The sequence below is a fragment of the Acinonyx jubatus genome, chromosome B3, assembly GCF_027475565.1.
Source record: "Acinonyx jubatus isolate Ajub_Pintada_27869175 chromosome B3, VMU_Ajub_asm_v1.0, whole genome shotgun sequence".
NCBI lineage: Eukaryota > Metazoa > Chordata > Mammalia > Carnivora > Felidae > Acinonyx > Acinonyx jubatus.
In genome coordinates this window covers 115,808,784-115,828,878 of record NC_069386.1, presented here as the reverse complement: position 1 = coordinate 115,828,878, position 20,095 = coordinate 115,808,784, and the positions used below count along the sequence as shown (strand labels likewise).

General features: G+C 46.5%; 1 protein-coding gene and 1 pseudogene across 4 annotated transcripts in view; one reads left to right on the top strand and one right to left on the bottom strand.

Moving 5' to 3' along the window:
* DPF3 (double PHD fingers 3) overlaps nucleotides 1–20,095 on the top strand; it is a 303,086-nt gene that overhangs the window by 60,806 nt on the left and 222,185 nt on the right. The window contains exon 1 of one of the 4 annotated variants that reach the window (XM_053224666.1): nucleotides 1,018–6,904. The exons of the other annotated variants lie outside the window; for them this stretch is intronic. The gene's annotated coding sequence lies outside the window, so the exon portion shown is untranslated. Of the gene's footprint in view, nucleotides 1–1,017; nucleotides 6,905–20,095 lie in introns of those variants that run through there. 4 annotated transcript variants of the gene reach the window in all.
* LOC106974453 (high mobility group protein B3-like) lies at nucleotides 13,724–15,305 on the bottom strand (annotated as a pseudogene).

The window sequence follows — 20,095 nt, the reverse complement described above, 5'->3', positions numbered from 1 at the left end:
AGGTCCTCGGTGCCCCATCATAACCTCTTTTCTGAGCCTTTTTCATTTCTTCTCTTCGGCACTTGTTCCAGGGTTTTCCATTTACCTGAAAACCCACTCCATCCTCTCGCTCTGAACAGATGATTTCACCACTGACTTCTTTAAGAAAATCGAAGCCATGAAGCAAGGAACTTCCTTGTCATTCCTGCCCCCTGCCTCCTTGTGGCAAAAGCCGCTACTTCAGAGGGGCCTCCTCTGAGCACTGCACTTGATGCTGTCCCTGCAATAGTTGCCCTGGTGTATTACCCTGGTATGTGTTTTTCATAGTGCATGCAACCATCAGAAATTATCTTTACGTATTTGTTTGTTCACCTGTCTTTAGGGTGCCTTTCCCCTTGGAATGTAAGTTCTGTGAGAGCACAGGCCTTGCCTGTCTTGGCCACTGTAATATCCACGGTGCCTAGTATATAGTAAATGCGTGGGACATGGAAGGTGCTTAAAATAGAAAGAATGAGTAAATTCCCATGGCTTCAGCCAGTGCTCACAATTCAATCTTCTTTCCTCCTGACTATCCTATTGCCTACTCCATTTTCTCCTGGGTATTCTCTTTCAAACTTATATCCTAAGTGAATTCTTCTTCTTTCCCCAAAGCTGCTTATTCTCCTCAGGGTTCACTATTATTTGAGTAAAAATCTCAGAGTCATCTTTGGCTCCTGTCTCTCTTCACCACTACTTTGTCCCTGAGTCCTGTTAACTTGACCTTGGCAGTGTCTCTGGACTCTGTCTCCTCCTCCACTTACCTAGGCAATATTAGTGCTCATAAGGACACAGGCAGGAGCTTCCCAATTGACTTTCCAGCTGCAGTCTGTCCCCATGTCAGGCTATCCTTGCCCACAGGGAGGGCTCTGCATAGTTCAGTTCCTTTATACCACCAGTGGCTCCTAATGATTATAGGATCCATCCATGTACCCATCCATCCATCCACCCATCTACCCACCCACCCTCCTATCCATCTGTTCATCCACCTATCCACCCACCCGCCCTCCCATCCATCTGTCCATCCACCCATCCACCCATCTGTCCATCTGTATGTTCATCCACCTATCCACCCATTCATCCATCCATTCATCCATCCATCCATCAGTTATTTACTGAGTACCAACTCTATGCAGCTCTGTGAGAGGTGCTAGGATAGAGAATGGAGAAGACAATGCTTGCTTTCATATAAGTTTTCAGTCTTACAGGTGGGGACAGATAAAAATAGTCAAAAATCATTCAAGTGTTACAGGTGCTTTTTATTCATTCATCAAATATTTATTGAACTCCCACCACGTGCCACACACTGTAGGTGTTGGAGACACAGCAGTCAACAAAACAAAGTCCTTACCCTTGTGGGACTCACATTCTAGTGGACAAATGCACAGGTATAAATGCTATGGTGAGAATGAAGTGAGGTAAAGGGTATACCTGTGTGAGTTTGCCCCCTTGCACGCTTGTTCAGAGATGACTTCAGTCAAGGTGACAATTGAGCAGAAACCTGCAGGACTGAAGGGAGTGGCACTTGCAGGTGTCTGGGGGAAAAGCAAAGCATTCTAAGCAGAGGGAACAGCCAACACCCTGTGCTGATGCCCTGGGCTGGGGATGTGCTTTGAGGAGTGTGTACACAAAGCAGGGAAGGAATCCATTCTGCCTGGAGGGACTGGGGACACTCCTTGGAGGAGGCTGCCAAACTACCTAGCCTGACGTTCACAATTCAGCTCATTCTGACATTGATCCGTGGACTCGGCTTGAATCATGCCAGAACGGGGACTTCCAACCTCCTGGCCTTTGTTTCTGTGACATTCTCTGCCAGGACTTCCCCTCTGACCCCACACCTCTGCCTGATGACCCTCTCTAGTTTCCACTTGCCCTTCAAGGTCTGCGCCTCCTTCAGGCAGAACCACTGCCTGTGGCTCCCATAGTGCTTTGTTTATGCTTGCAGAGCCCATACATAGCAAGGGCACTTCTGGTGAGCTGTGTCTATGCCAGTCACCTCCACCTGCTAGAGCTCCTCACTGCCTCCAGCACTTTGGTCTCCAGCACTCTGCACTGTGTGAAGCACACAGTAGGTGGTCTAATGCATATCCAAATTTCACTGGAAAGGAACCCATTTTATTACCAGACCACTCTATATAGACATGTAGGCAGACATACATAAACTTTTTCTACATATCAGCTGCTTTTTTCCCCCTGCAGTACCTAATGAAAGCAACAGGGTCATGAAATTAATTTGTCACTCTGGTGCCAGCTTCACTCAGCTGACTCATGGCCTGGGATGGGATTTTAAACATGTGTTTCTCATCTACGTGCTAATTTCTCTTTTCCTTGTCGGTCATTTCTCTTACCCTCCAATTTGTGGGTAGTAACTGCCTTCGGGTCTGTGACACCTGAACTTCCTCCTACATCCTCTGAATGGATGCTTTCCAGCTTTGGGCTGAGAAGGAGGCAGGTGGACCCTGACTTAGGAAGGGCGAGAGGGAGTAAAAATGAAATGAGATTTCCTTCCCTGTCGAAATGCATTAGAGCATATTTGTTTGAGAAAGGCCTGAAGTCTATCTATATTTTGTTATGAATTGAATCATACGTCTTTCAGAGGATTCTGTGATCTTCCCTCCATAATGGAGAGATAAGAATATTTCCATGTATCCTGAGATTGTTAATGCAAATATTTGAGCACTCAGTACTATTTTGGGTGATGGACATAAAGCAATGAGCAAAATGGGTGAAATCCTTGCCTTCCTAGAGCTTACATTCTAGTGGGGCATACAGATGGTGGCCTAAGTAAGTAAATAAATGAGGTGGTGGCTGGGCGCCTGAGTGGCTCAGTTGGTTAAGTGTCCAACTCTCGATTTTGGCTCAGGTCATGATCTCATGGTTCGTGAGTTCGAACCCCACATCATGCTCTGCACTGACAGTGTAGAGACTGCTAGAGATTCTCCCCCTCTCTTTCTTTCTCTGCCTCTCCCCACTCTTTCTCTCTCTCTCTCAAAAATAAATAAACATTAAAAAAAATGAGATGGTGGTAAATGAAGGCAACCAAAGCAGGGAGTTGGGACAGGGGATGTTGGGGGAAGACAGTTTAAAATAAGGTGGCCACTGAAAAGTGTCATTTGAGGGTCATCTGGGAGAAGCAGATTCAAGGCAGAGGGAGTAGCAAGTGCGAATCATGAGTGATGCTTTGAAGGGTGGCAAGAAGGCCAGTGTGGCTGGAGCAGGGGAAGACAGAGGGAGAGTCGTATGAGGACTTTGGCTTCTCTTTGGTATTGGGAACCCACTGGAGGATGTTTATAGTGTCACCCTGGCTACTGAGTTGAGAGTAAATGGAGAAAAGCAGGGGCCAAATAGGGAACAAGTAAGGAGGCAGTGGGTGGGAGCAGGGTGGTAATTGTAAAGGTTGTAAGAAGTGACTGGATTTTGAATACATTTCATAGATAAGGATGACAGCATTTGCAAAGAAATTGGAAGTAGGGTCTGACAACAAGAGGCATCATGGGTGACTCTAAGGTTTTTGGCTCGAACATGTAGAAGAATGGGATTGTTAAGATGGTGAGAGAGTGGAGGTGGGTGTGTGTGGGCTCAGTTTTGCCCTTGGTTGGCTTGAGATGCTGATTTGACATCCAGGTAGAAATGTCCAATAGGCCGGGGCATTGTTGGGCCTGCCCCTGTTGGACCTCCATCCAGGGAGGAGATTAGGAAACTGTCTAGAGGGTCTTGTTGGGAACTGGATGGCAAACTGGTTGATCCATAGGCACAGGGAACTATCTCTGGGCTGTGCCATTGAGTTTAATAAAAAAAAAATCATTTAAAAAAGCATGTTTGGATTCAATTCAAGAAATATATACTAGCATCAACTATATGCCAGGCAACATGGTAGGTGCTGGTTGTAATACAAGAGTAGGACTGAGATGGTTTTTGCCCTTTGGAGCTTAGAGTCAATGGAGAAAACTGTGTAAAGCACGCATTTTTATTAGAACAATGGTAAATCCACAACTAATATGAGAATAGATCCTATATCTTGATGAATAAATTAAAACACTTACTCATGACACTCTATTTCCATTGTCATGATAAAGCAAGAAAATTGGAAAATGTAGTTTTCCAAATGGAAGTTTTTTTGCTTAGAAATTTGATTTGGAAGTCCTTGTGACCAAGTGCCGGTATAAGTGACCGCTGAACAATGCTAAACATTTTCCCATGACCAAGCACTTACATAGGAGGCCCGTGGTTGTATAGATTATATAAGTCATCCCTGGCAGGGAAGTTTTGTTTTTAAAAACTGCTACACTCATGCATGCTATTCAAGTTTTACTTATTTTAACCTCAAAAGTGGATGAGAAACTTTTGCCAAAGTGGCAGCAAAGGTTACAAAAATTCTGATACGAATATGACACCGGTGGGCCTGGAACATTGTGGCCTGGTTGCCCTATTGTCTGACATCATTTACTCACCTGGTAGTCTTTACCATTTTGGTCTTTGTGTCCCATGAACTGGGAAATTGGATTGGGGTAGGGAGTTGGGTGGTTTTCTCTGTCTTGGCATCAGATCATGTCTTTCCTTATTTTGGACAATATCCCAGGTGATTCAGGGGTGTCTTGGAAAATGTACTCCTGACCCTAAGTCTTGGAGGGTTGGGAAGGATACATCTAAAGTGGCTCCTTGTCTAGCATGGAAACTCTGTGAAGGTGTCAATTTTGTCTTGTTTACCACTGATTCTCCAGCACCTGACTCAGTGCCTGGCACAAAGTAGGTGATTGACAAGTATTTGTTGAATGAATAAATGAAAGGTGCCTCCCACCCCACGGTCAAGCTGTTCTGTCTCTAGAGCGAACAGAATCTGATGGTAGTTGACTTTGAACAGTGGTGTGTGGGAGTATTTCTCAGGCCCATACCTTCTGTCCTCTGGCAAGGGTAAGGTCAGATAGAATGGCCTGGGCACCTGAATATACCAGCAGACTTGATGCGTGATTCTAGAAGGTTTTGGGGAATGGTGTGGGGGTGGAAGGAAGCCACAGAGGACAAACGAAGTTAGACTATGATAGTCAAAGGGAAGAGTTAGCCAAAGACGGGGAAATGCTCAGGCAAAAAGGGTTGCCAGCTGGGGGCTTACCTTAGCTTTTGGGAAATATCCCTACCCTCCCACACCGGGATTTATTTATTTTGAAATAAATCCCAGACATCATTTATTTTATCTGTAAAAATTTCAGTATGTACCTGTAAAAATAAAGATTCTTTTAGAAAATACAGTTACAATCTCATCCGAGTTAAAAAAATTTCTTTTAATGTTTATTTATTTTTGAGAGAAAGAGAGACAGAGCCTGAGCAGGGGAGGGGCAGAGAAAGGAGGAGACACAGAATCTGAAGCAGGCTCCAGGCTCTGAGCTGTCAGCACGGAGCCCAATGCGGGGCTTGAACCCAGGAACTCGAGATCATGACCTGAGCCGAAGTTGGACGCTTAACTGACTGAGCCACCCAGGCACCCCAACAATTTATTAATATTATAAAATATCCAGTTAGTGATGAAATACATTTCTTTCTTTATACACACACACACACACACACACACACACACAAACACACACTTATATATTATTGTTTTAGCAGTATTTAAAAAATGACTTCATTGGTTTAATGGAAATGTATATTTGTTACTAAAAATTCAAGCAACACAAAAAAAATAACAAGGTGAGAGCAAAAATGGACCAAATCCATTAGATGAACTTCATTTCAGATACCTTTCCATGCGTATGTTCACACAGAACAAAGAGAAGATGGGTATAAATGCTGTCACAAATACTTCTTTATATTAAAAGAATTGCTAAGTGTTATTTTAGAGCTGAAAGGGCACCTAAGACTTTTATATAGCAGATCCCTGGAGGGCAGGGCCATTCCTCAGTTGTGTTTATACACCCACCTCCCCATCTTTGTGCCCCAGGTGGTCCATAACTATGGTTTGAATGGAAGGGGTCCTTAAGAAATCACTCAGCTGTCTTGTGGAATAGGATGGCCCATGAGTTGAAATCACTTGCTGAGGTCCGACAGCTAGTGAGGGCACATGTTGGGCTGGGCATCCTGTTTCCTTGCTCTTTCTCCAGCCTGGGATTGAGCTGTGGAGCAAAGTGGGGCCGTGCACCAGCTTGGAGTCAGACGCCCCTGGGCTTGGTTCCGCTCTGGATCTTTTCCCATGACTTAGTTGCGGTGTGACGTCTCTTACCCACGCAGCTTTCCTACCTCAGAGGGCTGTTACGAAGAGTCAGTGAGATAATGCTTAAAAAGCTTATGGCATAGTTCCTGGCGTGTACCAGGTGCCAAACAAACATTAACTGTGGTTGTTATCATTATTTGTGTCGTAACGGCAGCAGCAGTACCAATAGCATGATTCTTTTCTTATTCTGCTGGAAATGTCAACTGGAACTCAAAGGAAGCCCAACCCTCCCCCTCTTCCCTTCCCCCTCCGCTCAGGTTCAGATGGAACCCAGTTTATAACTTTGACTTTCGCTTCATTCCTGCCATTGGGAAGGAGAGATTATTACATGTGGGAATCCTTTTCCTGTATTGCGCCAGTTTCTGGTTGGCGGATTATGTTTAGTGGTCAAGGTTCATGTGTCTTCTGCCTATACGTAGTTCAGCGGTGCTGCCTTAACAAGAGCTTTGCAAATAATTATTCTAAGCTCTTCAAATAGAAACCTCGGGCAAAGGGCTGGGTGCAAGACGTCTGGCCTTCGGTCTGCTGAGTTAGCAGCTCTTTCAGGGCCCTCCTCCAGGCCCTGGGTCTGTCAGGTCACTAATGGAATCTGCTGGAAGCAAATTAACTCACGAAAAAAGGGCTAACAAATCACTCCAGCTGTTGGTGTCTGCCCCAGGATGGCTGGCACTCTCCTGTCCTCACGTAAGTCCTCACCCCACATTTCATGGCTCTCTTGGGGAGCCCCACTTTCTCTTACATGGTTAGTGAGGAGCATAAAGGCTGCCCCGGAATCTCAGCCCCCCACAGCATAGCTATGGCCTGTGCACGTGAGAGGGCCATCTGTGCAGCCCGACATGCCCTCCTGTGTGGGCGGCTTGCGAGCTGGCTCCATGTATTATTCACACTTCTGGGTTCGGGTTGGCTTAACCATTTGCTCCAAGTCGAGGCTGGGAAAAGGGGGGCAGGTGGGGAGAAAACAGATATGCTCTTAAGCCTGGGCTTAGTCTCTTCTTCCCTGGTCAAACGTGTGCTCTTTCGAAAACATTATCTCCTATGGGGTGGGATCCAAGCTCCACATGGGTCTGCCCGGTCCCCCTGCATTCCTCAACTGTAGCTTCCCTACCCAGCGCCCCTCAAAGCTTGGGGGCCTTCACAAAGCAGACTGGAAGTGGCCAGTCTACCACCGTGAGCCTCCTTCTTCCCCTCCTTCCTCACCCCTCTTGGGTCCCCCAAAGTTGCCTTATGGATCCCTGAGTAAATTGAGGATGTTCTGGGAAGTGTGTGTGTGTGTGTGTGTGTGTGTGTGTGTGTGTGCGTATCTGTCCATCCTGCTGGCTGTAACAGGAGTGATAAGAGAAGATGGAAAGATGCTCTCCTGCCCCAGAGAGGGGGAGTCCGGGGAGAGGGTTTCGTGGAGCTGGAGAACCATCAGCAGCATCCTGTGATACCTGCAGAAGAGAATTGGAGTAATGGAACTGGGCTGTGGTGGCAACTGAGGATGTATCTGGGATGGAAAGAGCCCTAGACATCCTCTCCCTGTGCCATAGGTGGAGAAAGTCAAGAGGAGTCATGCCGTGCCCGAGGCCGTCACATTGAGATGAGCTATGTGAAGCCCCAAAGAATAGGCCAGGCCATAAAAGCCACTCATTACTATCTTCTGTCTTTCCTTCCAATTCACTCTGCTCTTTAGTAGCAGTGGGTGATCTAGACTCTAGAACATAAGACTCCTGACATTCCCTAAGAATAGAATTTACACCTGGGTGCTGGTGATTTGGGGCTCCTGCTAATAGTTCATGCCTTAAACCATAAAAAATTCCTGAGGTAGGAAGCCCCCCCCCTCCCCCCCAACAGCAGCTGTTGGTGTCTTGGTTCACTCCTTGGTGCTATCTTTTCTCCTCGCCTAGGGACCAAGGGTTGTAGGTGTTTGCTTTGGACCACATTTACACATGGGTTATATAGAGTCCATTGCCTCCCCTGCCCACCCCCTACTGTGCCTTGCCCAGCAGGACTCTGAGAATGTCTTAGTTAAAAGTCTCCCTGCAAACTAAGCTGTGTAGAAGCAGGGTGAGCCTAAGGAGAAGGTTTGTGGCTGTTATGGAGGAGGCCTGAGTGTTGTGTCTCCCAGGTGGCCAAGTCTTGTAGGCACAACCTAGAGAGGTCTTCACAGACCAGAATCACTGGAATGCATTTCAGTGTGTTGAACAGGGCAATGCTTCTTCTACAAACCATGCTGCCCTGGCCAGCTCACCAGTCTGTGCCTCAGTTGCTTTTTCTATAAAATGGGGCTAATAATAATAATAGTGACCCATTATCTCACCAGCGGTAATGATGAGATGCCACATGTGAAATCTCTTTAGAAAGAAGGCAGAGGGTGGGCTCAGTTCCTACTTCCCTCATTTGTATTATTACTATTATTATTATTATTAGGTCGTGGCAAATAAACCATTTGAAATTTATCTCATTCATCTCAGATAAAAAGGTAGAGAGGTAAGTATCTATCATCTTTGCTTAATAAATCAGAGCCATCGTCACTGGGGAAGTCAGAGCTGGAGCTGGCAGAAGCTGGGCCTTGGGCCTCCCAGTTTGGTCCGCCTGCCTCTCCTGCTCATTACTTTTTTATATTCCATATCAAAGTCTCCATCGTTCTTTCAAGTCCTGTGTAGCCTGGGCTCTGATCATCCGGGGACTGCACAATTCTTACTAATATCAAAGGGGAGGGTTTTCTTAGCCTGCTTCCCTTCCTTTCTACGTCAGTGTCAGGATGGAGAGGGCAATAGTGGAATTGGAAGGACATCTGTGCCCCAAAAGGAATGCATCTTGGTCTGTTGCAAATTGGGGTTCCCCCTGGTGACTTTAAAGACAGTGAGGAGAGGGGCGCCTGGGTGGCGCAGTCGGTTAAGCGTCCGACTTCAGCCAGGTCACGATCTCGCGGTCCGTGAGTTCGAGCCCCGCGTCGGGCTCTGGGCTGCTGGCTCAGAGCCTGGAGCCTGTTTCCGATTCTGTGTCTCCCTCTCTCTCTGCCCCTCGCCCGTTCATGCTCTGTCTCTCTCTGTCCCCCCCAAAAATAAATAAACGTTGAAAAAAAATTAAAAAAAAAGACAGTGAGGAGTGAAGTGTGACTGGTAACTGATTAGCTACAGAACTTCTGTGACTGGGGCTTTCATTTCCGGGTCAGGATGGAATATGGACAATTAGACCCCGCTGCCTGTCTCTGCCAAATACCCGGAGTCCAAACGACCCAGAACGTGTATTTTCCTGCATTTCGGATCCCCGATCATTGATTTGCTGAGAGCAACTGTATCTAATTTTATTCATGCAAAAAGCAGGTGTCAGTGAAAAATCCTGTAAACGAATCGGATATTCCTATTGGCCTCATCACTCCAACGCTGTTTTTTTTCCCCCCACTTTGCTAATTACTTTGCAACTGGTGAGGGCTCTTTGAGTAACCTCAAATTCTCTGTTTCTCAAGCTTCCAACTGAAATATTCTCTAGATAAACACTTCAATGATGGAAGCGTTGGTGTCACTGGAAAAGCCCATTCTTTAAGAGAAGAAGATGATCTTAATAATTGGAGGGACTCCAGCCTATTGGCTGGTTCTGTGAATTCGTGTGTGCTGGCCAGTGATAGGGACGGCGGAGTGGGAACGGGAGCCGGGTCGCACTAGTGCAGAACGGCAGCCTTTCAGCGGCGTTTCTCAGGCTTTGCTTAATTAAGCCAGTCAGGTCAAGAAGCCTGAATCATTCTCCTGGTCTTGAAGCTCTGTTTCTGACTTAGCTTTGCCTGATGCGGCTTCAGACTCCTCTGCGAAGTGGGTTGCAAGGAATTGTCCTTTCTCAGCGTGGTGATTCTGGATGAAATGACCTGAGTGTTAACAGTATTACGATGAGAGTTTGTAATTTTTTGCTAAAAGACAACAAGATGTTTCCAAAATCTGCCGGCTTACTTTGCATAGGCATCGGGACAAAATGCCACACGGGGAAAAATAAACGATCTGAAGGTAACTTTTTCATTTTATAATTTTAAACATTTAAAAAGCCACATGCTGGGGGCGCCTGGGTGGCGCAGTCGGTTGAGCGTCCGACTTCAGCCAGGTCACGATCTCGCGGTCCGTGAGTTCGAGCCCCGCGTCAGGCTCTGGGCTGATGGCTCAGAGCCTGGAGCCTGTTTCCGATTCTGTGTCTCCCTCTCTGCCCCTCCCCCGTTCATGCTCTGTCTCTCTCTGTCTCAAAAAATAAATAAACGTTGAAAAAAAAAATTAAAAAAAAAAAGTCACATGCTGGTTGTAAAAAAAATGCATAGAAGAAGTGCATAAAACAAGACAAAAAAGAACAACAACAAAAAAAGACTTCTTCTCTGATTGTCCATTTTGCTCCCTACTGTTAAGGACATGGTTGTTTTTGTTTTGTTTTGTTTTTTGTTTTGTTTTGTTTTTGTTTTTGGCATATCCTTCCAGATATTTTCCTTTTTTAAAATTTTTCTTTCTTTATTAAAATTAAAAAAAATTTTTAAATTTATTTTTGAGAAAGAGAGAGAGAGAGAGAGAGAGAGAGAGAGAGAGCATGAGCAGGAGAGGAGCAGAGAGAGAGAGGGAGACACAGAATCCAAAATAGGCTCCAGGCTCTGGGCTGTCAACACAGAGCCCGATATGGGGCTTGAAATCACGGACTGCAAGATCGTGACCTGAGCCGAAGTCAGATGCTTAACCGACTGAGCCACCCAGGTGCCCCTAATTTTATTTAATTCCAAGTTAGTTAACATATAGTGTAATAATGGTCTCAGGAGTAGAATTTAGTGATTAATCACTTCCAGATATTTTCTATGGTTTTGAAGGCATATGTGTGTGTGTGTGTGTATATATATATATATATATGCGTGGCTATGCTAGAGTGGGTGTTAGGTAGTTGAATTAAGAAAGAAAAATTCGGTTGTAGGGTAATTTCCTTTATTTCTTTGACTAAATGGTAAATTGAGAGAAAACTCATTCAGACCCTTTAGGAAAATCCTTCCTACAAACATTTAAATATCTCTAATCAGGCTATAATTTGCACATGGCCTGGGCTTTCTTTAGGCAAACAGTGTGTAGTGTGTGGCAAAGAAAGTTAATCTAAATTTTTAACAAAGTGCCAGCCGACCATGGGAATCAGCGTGTAAGGTAGTAACACTGACTGCATGTGGAGAAGAGATTGTGGGGTGTTTTTTTTAATAACGTTTGATCAGTGGCATACAATTTCTCCAGGTATCTCAGAGCAACAGGTTAAAGGTCGAATAAATGTGTAACGTGAGAATGTGTGACGTTTATTGCCAGGCACAGTGACTGGCGGTGATCCTTAAGAGTGTGAGGTGCAGGAAGCTCTGCATGGGTTCTCTTGAGATGGAAAGACCAGCCAGGCAGGGCATCCCCTGTGTTTATACATACTCCCCTCCCCCTGTCAGGAAGGGGGGAGGGTGGGGTTACCGAAATAGGCTCAGTATGGCAAATTGGATTCCGATTTCGGTTTTTCCTCCTCCCACAGACTTAGTGGTCATTAGGCTGAAGAAGGTCCCATAATCTGAACTCGTTCTCTGGTTCCCCGGACTGGTGCACACATAGGACTCTGGCTGTGTTTCACTTTGCAGCCTGTTCTGGGATGAAGCAGCAGGAGCCTTGAGGGGCACCCTCCAAAGCAGCTTCTCTGTCGCCTCCTTTGCCCCAGTTTTGTGGGTCCATTCTTCTCCCGCAACTTGACTCTCTCTGGAGAACCGGATCTGGGGCTCGGAGCCCAGTGCTCTGTTTTCTCCTCTGCCCTCCCTTCAACTACCTGCGGCACCTCTTAGCTTCCACATCCTCAAAAGGGATAATGTTCTCCTTGAAAGCGTCTTTTGAGGATTAATTGATGTTTGCTCTATGCTTTGAAGAGAGAATCCTATCAAGTCTCTGCTGTCCTCAAAGCTGGTCCCAGTTCCAGCTGGTGCCAGGCCTGGCCAATCCGGACGCAGCACGAGCAGGCCTCTCATTGGCCGCCTTTCTGGGGCATACCCTTGGGCTGCTCATCTCCCTCAGTAGAAGGGCGACTGCTCACATAGGAGGCACAGACCCTCATGTGGACATTTTGTACGTTGCGTGTTTTTTGCTTGGAGAAAGGGTATTTGCATCCCTTGGGAAGTCAGCTTGTGGCTGTCTGTGACATTTTCTCATTTGGAAATTGTACTTTTCTCTTTCTCTCTTTTTAATTTTTATTTATTTTATTTTATTAAAAAATTTTTTTTAACGTTTATTTATTTTTGAGACAGAGAGAGACAGAGCATGAACGGGGGAGGGTCAGAGAGAGGGAGACACAGAATCTGAAACAGGCTCCAGGCTCTGAGCTGTCAGCACAGAGCCCGACGCGGGGCTCGAACTCACGGACCGTGAGATCATGACCTGAGCCGAAGTCGGCCGCTTAACCGACTGAGCCACCCAGGCACCCCTCTCTCTCTTTTTTAAAGCTTTGTAAGTGTAAGAGTAGTTAGAATCTGCCACCTCTCAAGGAAGTCCCTTTGCCAGGCCATTTATATGGTAATTGTGTGTGATTTGGGGAGGAAAAGGATGTTACCTGCTTCATGATAAGCACTTTCATATCTGTGAATTCTTTTTTTTTTTTTTAAATGTAATACTGTTTATTTAACTTCAAAAACATTTCGGCATTCTAAACATACAGAAAAATAACAGAACGTTGCAAATTGTGTTTAGTATAGAAGGTTCTTTGAACTTTCATCGATGCAGTGGCTCTTTGCTTTGCTGACCGTGAAGAGCTCTACAGTTTGTTTCAAAGCAAACAGGTTAAAGCTACCGCACTTAACTAAAAAAGATGCAAACACTTCTCATGCCAGCTGACTGTCTCCCCCCACCGCTGCCCCTTTTCCACAGCTAAGAACGGCAGCAGAACGCTAGGTCACTATATACAGAAAGAAGACAACCTGAAGCTAAACAGATGCCCACTGCAGTGTCCACAGGCCCAGCTTCACAGTGCACGCCCTGGGCTACAGCCCCTCCAAAAGGCATCTTCCCCCACAGCCTCAAGCCAAGCAAGGAGCATGAAGACTGTGTCTCAGTGGGTTTGTCCTTTTTTTTTTTTTTTTTTTTTTTTTACAAACTATAGATATGTACAGTTGAGAACTCAGGATTTCTAGCCCATAACCATAGAGTTAACACCACCTTACAAATTCAAAGGGGAAAATGCCAGAAACATCTCTAAAAGCCTTGTCACACCAACAGCAAAGTGCACAGAGTGTGGAGAACACGAGAGCCTTCTCGTTTTAAAACATGTTTGGAGAGGGGCACCTGGGTGGCTCAGTCGGTTAAGCGGCCGACTTCGGCTCAGGTCATGATCTCGCGGCCCGTGAGTTCGAGCCCCGCGTCGGGCTCTGTGCTGACAGCTCAGAGCCTGGAGCCTGCTTCAGATTCTGTGTCTCCCTCTCTCTCTGCCCTTCCCCTGTTCATGCTCTGTCTCTCTCTGTCTCAAAAATAAATAAATAAATGTTAAAAAAATTTATCAAATAAAAATAAAAATGTTTGGACACACGTACAACTCTGATACGTGTCAGGGTGCTCCGGACCCCCATGGCCGCTTCATGTAAACCACTGACAATTTCTAGAGCACTTTGAAGAGACTACAATATGACCATGACCCAGCTGTGTAATTAAACTTAACGAGGGCAACAGACCCGCCTCGAATAAGAGAGGTGTCAATGACAGTGCTCCCTACTCTAAGGAGACAGATAAACAGTTTTTTTTTTTTAATTCCTCCTCTTCCTCCTCCTCCTCCTCCCCTTCCTCCTCATTTTCTTCATCTTCCTCTTCCACCCTTTTCCGGGCAACTTTTGCAGGACGCTTTTGCGCCATCAAACTTTCCTTTAGACTTACACTCAATGACATCCTTCTCGTACTTCTCGTTTAGCTCCACCGCCTTGTTGTCGTAAGGCCGCTTTTCACTGTCACTTAAGTTATCCCACATCTCATCCAGCTTCTTTGCCACATCTCCAACGGAGATACCAGGGTTTGTAGATTTGATCTTGGGGTGGAATTCTGAACAGGACAGGAAGAATCCAGGCGGTGGCCTTTTGGGGGCGGTAGGGTCCTTCTTCATCTTGCCTCCCTTAGCTGGTCCATAATCCTTCATTTCCCGATCATAGCGCACTTTATCTGCCTTTGCCATTTCATCAAATTTAGATTTCTCTTTCTCAGACATTGTCTTCCACCTCTCAGAGCACTTCTTGGAAAATTCTGCAAAATTGACAGGGGCCTCTGGGTTTTTCTTCTTATGTTCCTCTCTGCACGTCTACACAAAGACGGCATAAGCAGACATCTTGCCTTTTGGTTTCTTGGGATCACCTTTAGCCATCCTGACCGTATTGTTCGCTAGCCTGGGCAGTGCAAGGCACGATGCACGGCTCTGCACTCTCCAGCCTCGCCTTAGCTGCCTTCACGAGAGCCGCCTTATCCGCGAATTCTTTATTAAAGTTGTTTAATCAAAGAAATGGGAAGCTGCAACCTCCTTATTGGAAGGATCTAGAAATGCAGTGTGAGTTAAGAACCTGAGGGTTCTAGGGAGAAGGTGGTTGAGAAAAAGGAAGAAGGAAGGTTTGTTTTAAGCCCAGAACAAACAGGGAATTCAAACAACGTAAGTCAAAGACACCTTAGTTGTCTTATCATCAAGGAGGACGAGGCTGGAGGGCAAAGCCAGCCAAGCACACTTGGGTCCTCTTCTGTGTCCTCAGATGGGCATCAGGACATGGCAGGGGATTGAGGACCTGCTGCTGACTCTTCCAATGGGGCATTTCAAGGGGAGCCTTCATTTCCTGTCGTTCCCCTCTAGCACCTGATCCCCATAAAGTGTCTCAGGCTCTTGGGGGCTTGTTTTAAGCACTGGTCTTTTTAATAGAAACCACTGCTTGCCTGTTTTAAATAATATTTCTGGCTTCTTGCAAAATCGAAGATCTGGCAACCCTGACCCTTCACCCCATCAAGGCAAGCACCAGCTGCTGCTGTCCCCTTTGATGGGGCAGTGGAACAGAACAGACGCTGTCTGGTTCACCGACTGGGGCACATGCTGACTTCTGACCTGTCTGGGAAATTAGTGAGGGGATGGAGTGTTAGTCCAGAAGCATACACTGAGCACAGACATGTACACACCTATGCACATACTCATCACCAGGATTCAGGCCCAGAGGGGATTACTTAAAGAAAGGTCACCTCTTGGCAGGTTCAGGGTGTATAATCCGCATGACAGATTTGAGAGAAGTTAGTCTTTGTGAGAGGAGAAGAATCAGATGATCATGGCACAAAGTGCAAGAGATGCTTGCGTGTGTGGAAAAAAGAAAGTGCTGGGGTGCCTGGGTGGCTCAGTTAAGTGTCTGACTCTTGGTTTTGGCTCAGGTCATGATCTCATAGTTTGTGAGATTGAGCCCTCCGTTGGACTCTGTGCTGACAACGTGGAGCCTGCTTGAAATTCTCTCTCTCTCTCTCTCTCTCTCTCTCTCTCTCTCTCTCTCTCCCTCCCTCCCTCCCTCCCTCCCTCCCTGTCTCTTTCTCTCTCTCTCTGTGTCCCCTGCTCGTATGCTGTCTTTCAAAATAAATAAAACTTAAAAAAAATTGAGAAAAAAGAAAGTGCCTTTCTCTGGCATACCTATGTGTTTGGAGCAGCAGTGTGGAAGAGTGTGGTGACTAGGCAAAAGCAGGGACAACACCTGCTTGAGCACCTGTGATGCTCTGGACAGGGCCTGGGGCACCCAGGAGCTTGGTCGGTATTGTCTGATGAGAGCCAGCCATAGATTTGTGGGTGCACTCAACCTGGAAGAATAATTTCAAGACCTGGAAGAATAATTTCTCTTCTCCCTTTCTCAGTGTGCTCATCAGCCGAATGGAGACACTACAACAGGCACTGCCAAATCAAGTGCCTATAGGGGCCAGGCCTGCTGTGTCAGTGAGTGAAGGGATGTCTGGATGGGAAACGTAGAATAAGGAGTGAAGAAGATGGTGGTGAGCTAGAAGTTCATGCCCATCCAGCGGATGTCCAAATTCAGCCCCAGCTATTTGTCACATGGGAAGGTGATTCCAGTGTCGCCAAGACTCCTCACTTTTAAAAAAAAAATTTTTTTTTTCAATGTTTTTATTTATTTTTGGGACAGAGAGAGACAGAGCATGAACGGGGGAGGGGCAGAGAGAGAGGGAGACACAGAATCGGAAACAGGCTCCAGGCTCCGAGCCATCAGCCCAGAGCCCGACGCGGGACTCGCACTCACGGCCCGCGAGATCATGACCTGGCTGAAGTCGGACGCTTAACCGACTGCGCCACCCAGGCGCCCCAAGACTCCTCACTTTTTAAGAGAGGCTCTAAATCTGAATTTTTTGTGTGAACCCTAACAACTTTTGATGTAATGAATTCAATTTTCAAAAAGCAGAGTGCAGCCAAACAAAGCATACTTGGGGGCCATATTTGGCCTGTAGGTCCTAGGTTTGCAACCTCTGGGATGAAGCCTGCTCGGTGTCTCCCTACTTGACTACTGACTCTACTTTGCTGAGCTTGTGGTATGAGGAGGAGGGAACTGTTGTAGGTGAAGAATGAAAGTGAGGACAGAGTTGGGGTGGAGGTGAGAAGTGAAGCTTGGACCACACCATTACCAGGCTGGGTAGGCAGATCTGCACCTGTTGGCTTCAGTGAGGACTGTTGCAAGGCCAGGCAAGAATTGTGCATGGAAGCGGGTGGGAGGGTAGGTGGCCTCACCTAGAGCCACCTCTAGGTGAGGTGGCTGAGGGAAAGGGCATAAGCTGTGGGTGGCAGTGGTAGGGGCAGCAGGGTGTGGAGGTCAAGAGGCAGTGAGGACAGCCCAGGAGAGAGCAAGAAGGAGCTCAGTGGACCAGGGGGCTCAGACTGTTTGCCTTCTGCTCTGTGCTGGCGTGGGGCGGGGGGTGGGGGGTGGGGGTGGTGTGTGCAGCTCCTCACCAGCCATGCCCAGGGGAAAAGTGTCACAGCCACACTGGGCGCTCTGTGCATTGCGCATCTATTCAGAAAAGCACGATCCTCGGTCCAGCCTTCCAAACTTGGAACCATAGCTGGGAATATAAGCCTGTCATACATGAAGAGGCAGAGTAGCATGATGGGTGAGAAGAGAATAAGTTTAGGTCTCCTACAACTTGAGTTTGAAGTTGACCTTTGTCATTTGTTAGCCACGTGGCCCAGGCAAGTTAGTGAACTTCTTTTTGCGCCCGGTTTCCTCATTTGGGAACAATAATAGTTCCTACCTTGTCGGGTTGTCAGGAGGATTAAATGCAAACAAATGCCTTAGTGTGTGAAGTGCTTAGTATGGGACCTGGCACAAAGTAAGTACTCAAATTGAGCTCATTATTATTATGAGACAAGCAGTGACCCCAGCTAACTTGTGGTTAAGCACAAAATCCTTCATCTCAGCAGAGAGTCGACAACAGGTGCAGTAAAAGTTCACTCCTCCCCTACTGCAAATGCTTCCCTAAACACAGACTCTCTGGCCTGAGCTCCTACTTGCCAAAAAAGCAGGAGATATTGTACCTACCTGGATAAGGGTCATCTACAGAGCTTAGCTAAGTCTGTTTGGGCCCAGTATCACCTGGTTTACATAACGGTGTTTTTCACTCATGTAACAAATATTTGTTGAGTAGCCACTATGTTCCTAGTGCTAAGAAAGGGTTTTGGGGGTGTTGAGTAGAATAAGATGAGTTGGGCCTTAAGGTACTGAATCTAACATAGAGAGTATGCTGCTGTAACACAGATCTCCAAAGAGAATGGCTAAATAAGACAGAGGTTTATTTCTGTCTTATGTAAACCCTAGGGCAAGCACACCAAACTGGCAAAGTAGGTACATGAAATCATTCACGGACCCTGGTTCTTTACTGTTTCGCATCTCTAAGTCTGTGTTTCAGGATGTGGGTAGTAGGAGGTGATGAAATCCAAGGCCAGCAGCTTGCACTTAAGGAGCTTCCACTCACAACCCATTGGTCGGAGCTTGGTCATATGGCTGCAAGGGATGCTGGGAAATGTAGTCTGGAGCAGACGGCCATGTGCTTAGGCAAAACTTGGGACTGGAGGTTATTATAAGAAGGCAGAAGGGAGAATGAATACTGGAGGGAAGTTAGCAATGTGTGATTCAGGGAGATAGGGAGACAAATGAACGCTCCTAACAGTTAAGTGAATGCTCCTCTCAATAGCACCAGCTGTAATCCTTGAGTCGAGAACTATGTTGTGGCTCTCATTGGAGTTTGGGATTTGAACTCACACTTCTGGTTTAAAATCCCAGTTCTATCAGTTATCACAGCGTTGCGCAGCATTGGTGGTATAGTGGTGAGCATAGCTGCCTTCCATGTACCCCAGGGTTGGTATAAGAATGAAATAAGTCAACCCATGTGATGCTTTTAGGATATGGTCTGAGCCAGAGTCAATGCTCAGGAAGTGTTAAGCTATTACTGCCAGGGAGTGAGAATGTGTCAAGAAGGTCAGTGACTCAAGGATAGCTCGTGGACTGGCTATATCTCTCAGTTTTATAGCTTCCTATAGGCCTCTAGATGCAACCTTGGGCCTTGAACCCTGGCCCTTCTCGTCACTGAGAATGTTAATGAAGACAGACAAGGCTATTTGAATGGGCTGGTGTTTTGAAAAAATAAAATCAGTTTGTGTTGGCCTGGGCTGGACCTAAGAGATGACCTTAGATAGGATATTTCAAGGTCAGCTTTCTATAGCTTGAGTAAGAGCAAGTGAATTTAGTACATGGTCTACAGACCTCTGTGGGGAGAGTAAGACCCCTTCTTGTTGGGTGTGTCTCCAGGTAAAAAGCTGTAGAAATTATAAATAAATTATAAATAAACAGTGTGCAGTGAGGCCTCACAGGGGCTGGGGAGTCCTTTGCCCTTGAAGAGGACCCTGGTGGCCTGTCTAGAGAAAAGTGGAAAAGCCACCCCTGCCTGGGTACTGCACTGGCAGGAGTTGGGGTGTCCTCTTACTGGGAGCTGGTGTTCTATGATATGCAGAGGGTATTGTTTTCCATCTCCTGCAGGTGTCATGTGGAGAGAGAACCTTCCTAGCTTCAGAACAAGAGACGTAACTTGCCTTGGCAACTCACACGGTGGGTAGATTTTAGCAGAAAAATAAAGATATTGGACAATGGGTTTCCACCGGTTTTCGGCACTGTCTCATTTTCAGAGGTCCAAGGAGCTTTCATACTCTTTTCATCCCCAGCTTTTGGAATCAGACCACACACTACTCTGGTAGAAAGTAGCATCTCACAATGGGCACCATTTTTGACTCCCTAAAAGCATCTAATTGACTCCCAGGAAATGGGGTGGACCTCGAGAAGGGAGTACATGTTGGAAGACTCCTAAGTGCTTAGGACCCCACCTGTGCTTGTGGAGAAGCTGGCAGAGGTGGGCCAGCACTGTGAGTGGGGCATCTAAGGTCCTGGGTAGGAGCTAGCCTCACGGGTAAGGAGGCAGGTGGTCATATTCCTCCTGCCTGGCTCTCGTAACCTTAGCTGACCTCTTGGTCTTGACTTCTTGGTGTCATGGAGATCCTACAGCTGGCTAGCCTGGCTCTGTAGGTGGCCATGTCCTGGGGTTTTCACTCACATTTTCTCCAGCTCTGTGAACCTCGTGTCTTCTCTCTCATCAGTTCCCAACTGGGCCTTCACTCTTCTTACCACTGGGATCGATCTTTTATTCTTCTTTCCTTAAGGAAAGCTTGTTAATAAGGTGGGGACGATAGTGAGAGCTGATTAAACCAGGGTCTCTAGTTCTGGAGGCCTCAGCTGAAACTGTGATGTCGTCTCTGCATGAGATTATATACGTAATCACCAGGATGTACGTCACAAGGGATCACATGTATCTTCTGTGCCTAGATCATACCATCCGT